Here is a 9,484-nt window from a genome sequence, read left to right on the forward strand (position 1 = left end):
TCATAACATTTTGAAAAATCATTTTTTTCTTAATTTTTTAAAATTTATTTAAAAAAAATCCATTTTAAGGGGGCCCCTAATCTTTGAGGGCCCCCAGGCCATAGCCTAGTCTGTCCTAATGGGTAATCCGGCCCTAACAAATATGCTAATTATTTACTGCACACGATACTATAAGTTGTGAAATCTGACACAAAAACACATTTTTTCTTAATAAACAAATCTTTCCTCGACGAAATTGAATTTCTGATCCGCAAAATAAAGGGAGTTGCCACAATATGGGAAATATGGTGCGTTTATTCTGGTCAGGAGAGCGTTCCAACGTTTTAACCTCTTCATAGTAATTTTACTTTTTGCGTATTTCACAATATCTCGGGAATTTTTTAACTTGAATTTAAAAATTTCCGCCACACAATTATAAAATTCGTTTATCCGAAGATAATTCCATGCAAAGAATGAGTTTTAGTAAATATTTATTATTTTTTATAAATTTATTTAATACTAGTAAAAAAAAGTTTGAATTGTAAGGAATAAATTTTTTTATATAACTTTAAAGTATCTAATTTAAGATAGCAAAGTACAAATTATAAGCGAAATCGGTACAATAGTTTCTAAGAAATCGAGTCTTAAATATGCAACTTCTTTAAATTTCGAATTCTCAGGAACTATTTAACCAATTTGGTTAGAATTTTGTATTTTGCCATGTAAAATTAAATACTTCAAAATGAAGTAAAGCATTGCGCACCATACAATTCAAGAAATTTTCGGCTATTATTAAATAAAATAAGGAGAAAAAAAACATTTACTAAAATTTATTTCAAGAAATATCTTTGGATAAAAAAATTTAATAATTTTGTTCAAAATTCGGATAAAAAATTCTCGAGATATGGTGAAATACGCTAGAATTAAAATCAAGGGGTTTAAACTTTAGACCGCTCTCCTGACCAAACTATTGTGACAATACTTCCCAGATTTCTCCCCCCCCCCCAATATCTTTGAGGCCAGAAATTTGAATACATAGCAAAAAAAGGTATGTTTATTCAGAAAAACTACGTCTTTGGATCGGATTTCATTACTTAAAGTATCGTCGGCCCTAAATGCTTATCATATTTGAAGTCACCCCCCGAACCATTAAAATTGAGTCCTAGAACGTGAAAATGCGATTGTTAGATCAAAAAAAATTTTTTTGACGCGCTGTACAAACAAAGAATATCATAAAGGGGGACACTTTTGGGATTTTTTGTTAATAATTTTTTTTGCAATTCGGAATTTATTTCAAACTTAATTCAAATCAAAAAGTGAGTACCCATTTGCATCAAAATACTGAAAATACCCATATATATCATGAAATAATAGTCGAAAATTTTTGGTGAAGAACTTGTTTAGTGCAAAACATATAGGTTAAGAGAATATATATCGCGAACGTAAGGGAATTTTTTTTATAATATGTTGCAATTCGGAATTCAAATTAAACTTCGTTTAGATAAAAATATGAGCGTCAATTTGTTTTAAAAATCCTATATACACCATGAAAAAAGCTTTGAAATTTTTCAAGACCTTCTTAGTCTAAGACATGCTAAGTTAAGAGCTTATGCATCGTGAACCTATAAGGGAGGACGCCTCAGCGATTTTTTTATACTTTTTTGAAATTCAGAATTAAGTTGAAATTTGTCACCTATTTCAAAGTCGGCTTCAATTTGTTTAAAAATACCCTTAAATGTTTTAAATTTAAATTTTTTAAAAGTTTTATGAAATTTTGTTTCTTCGAAATAGGCTTAAGAGAATGTGTAAAGCCGTCATAAAGGAGTTCTTTTGCGAATTTTTGTATAATATTTTACAATATTGAATTCATTTAAATCTTGTTTCAGACTAAAAAGTAAGCGTCAATTTTTTATAAATACCCATATATGATAGCAAATATTTATTTAAAATTTTTGCGAAGAATATGTTTATTCCGCAATTTGTTAAGTTAAGAGGAAATGTATCACAAGCGTAAGGGAGTTACCACTTTGCGAATATTTTATAATTTTTTGCATCTGAGTACTAATTTGAAATTTTCATTGCAGCTTTCGTGGCCCCAACCAAAACTCTTCCTTTCTCCTTTTTTCAGTTAGAGAATAAATTATTCCCATAAATTATCAACATGTGTTATCTGGTTTATCACGTGCTTATTTTAGTAAAATTTTTTCCTTCCGTTTTCGACCACTACCAAACAATGTTTTCTTTCTAAATGCATTTTTTTTAAAAAGTTTAACCCGATATTCGATATCAATTTTGCGTGGTTAGGATATTAACATAGCTCTGTTTTCTTTTTTCTTTTTTTTAACTTGTGTAATTAGTTTCTAATATTTTATATAATACTAGCTGAATGCCCGTTCTTCGCATGGGGTGAATTAAAAAAGAAAAGAGTCAATAAATCAGTACTGAGCAATCAGGCTTAAAATTGAAAGGCATTTACTAAACTAAACTCAGTGGCGCGACAGCCCATGGAGGGCCAAGGTCTACTGTGTCCATCTCAGTTTTCTTAACCTTGGGCTCTGGGGTGCAAGAGCAGATGTTCCCGTTAGGCGAAAGCGGAACCCCCAATGTTTAGTTCCCAAGCATGCTTGGTACTCATTTATCGACCTACACCCACTGAAGGGATGAAAGGCTGCCCGGCCCGAGGATCGAACCCAGGACCTGTGGCATGGGAGCGTGAAGCGCTACCACTAATCCACCTGGCGTTTGAAAGGCATATACCGACACAATCACTTCTTTCTTAACTAATCCAAATTAGTTTTTCGTGCGCTTGCATGATTTTTATTTCAAATTAGGCAGTGGTAAATCAAATAAAGCAGTGGTAAATCAAATAAAGCAAAGAACCAATCATCAAATAAAGTCCACCTTCAACTTCAAATTGGTAATAAAATAATTCGGATACAACATCTTTTTTCGTTCTGAAAATTTTACATACCTGATTCTTACACTAAGTTTTTCAATTAATATAGCTTAAATAATTTCATTTTTTTAAAATTTAATATTATTTATTGTGATAGATAAAATGCATTTAGCATCACTTGATATGATGCTATTGCTCGCGGCCAATTCATGATAGTTAAAATTTACCACTATTAAGTGATTTTCTCAGGTACTATCCCTTCCGAGGGGCCATAAAACACTTAATTCCAAAGAATGGATATTAAAACTGCTTAGTATTGGTGCAGTTTTAATAATCACCAAATATATCAATATAATATTTTTTTGCCTATTTTAGTAACATTTGAGTTTATACATATTTGTCAGTGGCAGCCAAGTAAAGCCGAATTTAAAAATATATACAAAAAAATTAGAACTTCATAAGGAATTTGGAGCATGACTCTGTCTGACCTTTAATTTACTGTTAAAATATTTATAAGTAGTAGTGGAAAAATTTTCTTTTAATTCTAATTTTTTAGAATATAAATACACCACTAATTACCACTGGAAAAAATATTTTCTGAAACTACGGAATATCCGTTGTAGAATTCTTACCAAAACCAATTCACCAATTACCATAATACCAGTAGTCAGTGATAAATATGAATTAAGCGTCATCTGTGAATGGCAAATTTTTACGGTTGTCTTAAATGAATTTCCCATTAATTTTTCCACCATGGGTTTGGCTTTTTAGCACATAGCTTATTTTATTTTATTCAACAATAATTAAGCATCATTGTCGTCAATGATAGTATGACGATTTCTTACGGTTGTTCTAGACATATAAATACATTTGCTCCATTTCTTTTGCTTTCTATTACATGGCTTATTTCTTTTATTTCAAAATGCATATATTACTTTAATTAAGCATAGTTGGCTTAATTAAGCCTCATTGGCGCCGATTTTTTATGTTTCTTCTAAACGAATTAGTACCACATTCCAGACACAATTTTGCTTTTGAATATGTAAATATTTTTTTTCTAATCCATTATCATTGGTTTTAAATAAGTAATTTTACAGAAACACATTTAAAAGTATTAATATAAATAAAACAAAAGCACTTAGTATCAGACAAAGTATAAATGTGGAGACGTAGACCACGCGTGCTACCACGTAATGTTTATTGAATTTATCTGACATAAAGCCCCTGAATTAGCATTAAGGTTGCAACATTGAAGAGCTCTCCTGACCCTACTATTAGGACCATATTTCCCAGATTGCGTATACCCCCTATATTTTGGGAATCAGAAATTTGAATCCGTCGAAAAAAGGTATGTTTCTTCAGAAAAGTACCTTTTTGTGTCTTATTTCGCAACTTAAAACAGTGTTTGCACTAATTAGTTAGCATAATTGAAGTCCCCTCCTAGAATCATTAAGATTGAGTTGTAGAAAGTGAAAATCAGGACATTAGATCAAAAGTTATTCGGGGTGGTGAGTTCTTTATTTTGCGCACTGAACAATGTATCATCGTGAGAAAATCACCATGCAGTCTATGCATTCACTATGTTAAAAGGTTGATATAGAAAATTACAATCATGTTAGTTTCTTTTCAAAGGGTATATTAGATTCATCAATCATACTTGTCTTTCAAGATTTTGTTTCTCGTGAAGTATTAGTTCTCTTGTTTGGCTCATTTTCGAAATAAAACATGCAGCATTCGCATTTCATATGCTGTATTTTGTTTTGTTTTGACTCTGTTGTTCTCTGGATGTATGTTAATCATCGAAAATAATATTATAATAATATATTGATGAATATTAATTGATATCATCATGTTCATATAATAATATTATTAATTATATAAACATGTTAGGAATCAGAATATTATTTTAGTATTTTTCAACGTGTTATTTTAAATAGTACTTTTACTTATATATTAACTCAGAAAATATCAACTTACTTATTACACTGTCAGTTTCCAAATTCCTATTAAAATATCTATCAATGTTTCGTCTAAATTCCAGTGCTTTTTTAGTCATCAGAAAATAATTATGCGGTTTTCGGTCACATATAATATGACACTCTCACTTTACAATAGTCGCTTTCATTTGAAGAAGATAGAGCTCTTTCTCTTCTCAGAGCTGCGGTAAAAAAGCCGCAACCTGTCAAAAGTTTAAGTTTAAACTTATGAATCACCAGTTAGAAATTGTATATTCTTTGATAGCAAGATAGCATATTAAAGCTCTAGAATTGCTAAAAGCAGTAACTAAGCGAGAGTTCAGAAGATTGTTATGGACTTAAGAAGTCACCCTACAAACTGCAATCCCTTAACTTCTAAACTACTTCGTAATATGGACACTACTTTGTTTTCTACATACGAATGGACACAGCATGTTTTCCGCATACGAATGAACACAACATGCTTTCCACTTTGTTTTCCGTTTTCAAACTGTAGAATATACTTTCCGCTGAATTAGCGTACGTCAGTTCGGGTACTTTCCCTGTAAAAACTTTAAAAAAAAGTACAACAGTCTTATAGCCAGAATATTTTATTCTTTATAGTTAAAAACAGAAACTTCAAATAACCAAACACTTTTTGAAGCTAGCTTCAAAGGAAAAAAGCAGTATCTCTTTTTTTATTCCTTTAATAATGGACATTTATTTCATAACAGTTGAATTACGATTTCATTTTATTTGGTAAAGTCGATTTTTTTCTTCTACAACTTCTTGTGTGAAGTGGAGCATTGGACAAAAAGTTATGAGCTTATCAACCCACCTTTTTTCTTTATTCTATTGTATTTTGCACAAAAATGAATACTCTCAGTTTTCTGCCCTTGCAAAAGAAGTTCTAAATAAAATCATGGCCTTGTGACTCCGGTCGACTGCTCTAGCAACACTCATGTATGGCCTTTATGATAGCGTTTGAAACACTAACGTCTCGTGACCTCTGATGTTTAAGATGCTTTTTTAAGAGATTAATTATGATTTCTCTTGTTTGCTACTATTCTCTATCACGTGATTTAATGTGTATATGTCATAGATTGGAAGAAAAAAATATGGCACTTTGAATACCGTCATGAGACAGGGTATTTGGAAAAGTCTTCAGTGTTTTCAAATCGTCACGGCACTTTTTAAGCTTATTGAAATGAACACGAAAACTTTTAGGCTAATAAGAAAGTGTATCATTTATTTCTCAATTGATTTGATTCACAATAATACTTGTTTATTCAAAGCTCCTGCAGAATTACAATGGTAATTGCTGTAAACCTAATTAAATTCAGCCTGATGGAGTAAAATGTCGTGCATTTTTTGCTTGCATACAGAATGATTCCAGAAACCCTGAAAATATTTGATTTGATAGAAAATACTATACATTCCGGTAAAAAAAATAAAGGGACATTTTTTTGCAATTGAAAAGACAAAAACTAACAAAGCAAATAAAACCAAACCTTGCCAAAATATCATCCAATATCAGACCAATATATGAGTTTATTTGCATCTCGACCCGCCCTATTTAAGGGCATACGAGAGTAGATACATACACAAAACATACATTAAAAATACGCAAATCTCTAAAAGTTACATCAACAGCGAGTATAAAAATCAGAATATCTAAAATAATGTTCAATACAATTCTATTAAACAAGTGTAAACCAATTGAAATAGTAAAGTAGTAAAAGGGTTAAAAAAACAAAATCACCCCAAAACCAATAAATGTTAAAACTTTACAGAAGTATGTAAAACAGTGATAAAATATTATAAGTTAAAATTCGGTATAAAAGTGAAAAAGCAGGACAAGTTAAGAATCAAAACAATCAGTTAAAAATTGATAATAGCAATACAAGTTAAATCCTAGAGAAGTTTAAAATGATGGTAGATAAAAACACAAGACAGCAGCAATAGAGTTCGCAGGCTCCGAGCAGAGTTAAATGTGGTTCAGAATGTCCTCCAATGTTGCCTTTATAATTTTTTTAACAATGTTTCTACAGACCAACTTAGCAAAGCATTGATGCAAATAAATATCAGACCTATATATGAGAAAAAAAATGGGTACAACCTATATCCCAGAAAGGAAACTGTCACTTGTCCAGCACAGAAACTGACCGACATTCTGTCAGGCAAAGAAAACATGTCTAATAGAAAGTATGATAACATCTAACAGCTATATAACTCTCGCATCAGCGTCTTATACTGCTTATTCGGTTCCTCATCAATCCCAGTGGCAACTGCAACCACTCTTGCACCAGGGCACCAATCCAGCTAATTCATGGTAGTTGGAACTGGTCTTCGTGCTGCAATTGAGCGTCCAAGGGAGACCCATACGTGTCCAATGGCTTTAAGGTAAGAGGACATCGCAGGTCACTCCAATCGTTGAATATCCTCCGTTGTTCTGAATGTCGCCATAATCCATATACCTCCTAATATGGTTGAAGGTGTTTGCTCACCAACTAAGCCTTGTTTGTATGGGCGTTATTGCCCATAACGATGAAATTCGGTTCATAAGATCCGCAGAAGTCTTACAAAGGATGCATGGATCTTGTCCCTGTACCGCTAACCTGTCACAGTACCCTTATCAAATACATGAAGGTCGGTATGTCCATCTGCCATGATACCTGCCCTGACCATAAAACGACCACGACGAAAGATGTCCTTTTCGACAATATTAGACGGCCGATATCGACTCCCGGGTTCTCGCCAGATGATTTCAGTCTCGATTCGTTGTCCAGTCTGAATCGCGACTCATCACTGAAGAGAACCCTCCAGCACAGTTTCACAGGTCCAACACAGGTTTTGTAGGAACCATGCTAGACGGACCTTTTTGTGGTTACAGAGTTATGCAGACCAGACCACCTGCATTAAGTCTTTGGGCGACTGTTATCCGGGAAATGAATGTTCCTCTTACATTATACAGATTGAGAGGGACAGTTGTGTCTTTATTACGGACTTATCTCTTTTTCCATCCACATCTTCTTTTTCATAGCGCTTGTTAACTTAACATTATTTTTATGTGACCATATCTAATTATAATCAAACTGTAACTATGCACTGACTTGCCAGGCACAAATTTTAATGTATTGTAATATGTTTGTAATTAGTGTCAAGAGCTGTCTCAACTTAATAAGACATTTCAATATCAATAGGTGTCAATTCTAATTAATAATCTATTATTAAACTAATAATTGTTCGATTCAAGTCTTTCAATGAGTTAACTGTGCTTAACAGTATTAATAGTGCAAAGCAATCTTACATATAGTATTATCATGTAATGTGTAACTCAATAACTTTGCCAATTTAAAATTAATGATTGTAATCAAACCTAATAATTATTAAACTTATCGTTAATCTAGACCATCTCTATCTAATGTCCATAACAACCTCAGCTTGCGTACAATAATTCTAAACTGGCACCGCACTAATTCAATCATGGTCCACATTTAACTTCCAATAACTGCAAGTGACGTAGTTGACGCGGTCGATCCTGATTGGTTGTCGAAACGTGGCATCTGTTTCCTTAGCAACTGTTCTTTCAATTTTTTTCGAGTAAGCCAAGCCAGTCAAGTATCAATTCTCTTAAGTGATACACTCTATATTCCTTCACGCTGATTCTTTCACTAAAATTTAAATCCTTTCACTATATATTTATATAAAGACTTAACACAAAGACAGACACGAAGCCATATAAAACATAAATAAACTAATTATGTATCGAAGCTGCCAGGTACACAAAACAAAAATATATCACAGTTACAATAAAATAAATAAACATATAATAAATAAATATATAATTTATCTAAGTTAAGTAAATGAAGTAGACGAGAAAAAATTATATTTCAACAAATTCGATGTGCACCACGACGATGTATTTAATTAAATTCACGTTAATTAACATTATAATTTATGTGGAGAAACTTAGCTCAACTTTAACACGCCATTTTGTTTATAAACGATCAGATGGCGCTGATGCCATAGGTCATATGTGTGGGTATTGGTGATATTTTTTCTTCTTCTTGAAGTGCAAGTACTCAATTGCGAAGTTAATACCATTACAAAGAACTTAAAAACATTGCTTTTACAGAAACTGTTCATAAAAATGATTTTATATAGTTTTGGAAGGGATACACACCCAATAGGTGTTAAGTCGGAATTATCACTTGGTGGTATTAACTGTTGTGAAAGCTATTTGTGAAAATTAATTAAGCGGAACGTATACCAAGCCTCTTGTTGCTATTGCTAATCAGAGATGAATTTGTTAAAGCGATGGCATATTATCTAAGAAATTTTTAAGTGAATATTATTTATTTTTAAATTAATATTATAAAGTTACTCTTTTTTAATTGTATAAAGATAGCAAGATGGAAACATTTACCTCTAAATCATTAATTACTCTGAAATAGCAAGCTTGAAAAAAATAGTTAGGGGGAGAAAATTACACTACAAAATGTTAGTTACTTCAAAGAGGAATCATGTCATGAACATTCAAAAACATGTTCCACGTGAATCTTTTAAAAAGTATGCAAATGAAGAAATTTTGACACTTATAAGTACACCTTATGACTAAATCAAGTTTCTCTTTATTTGTAGGTTTATTTGT

The sequence above is a fragment of the Parasteatoda tepidariorum genome, chromosome 1 (assembly GCF_982258835.1).
Source record: "Parasteatoda tepidariorum strain Cologne lab strain chromosome 1, Ptep-v5.0, whole genome shotgun sequence".
Classification (NCBI taxonomy): Eukaryota; Metazoa; Arthropoda; class Arachnida; order Araneae; family Theridiidae; genus Parasteatoda; species Parasteatoda tepidariorum.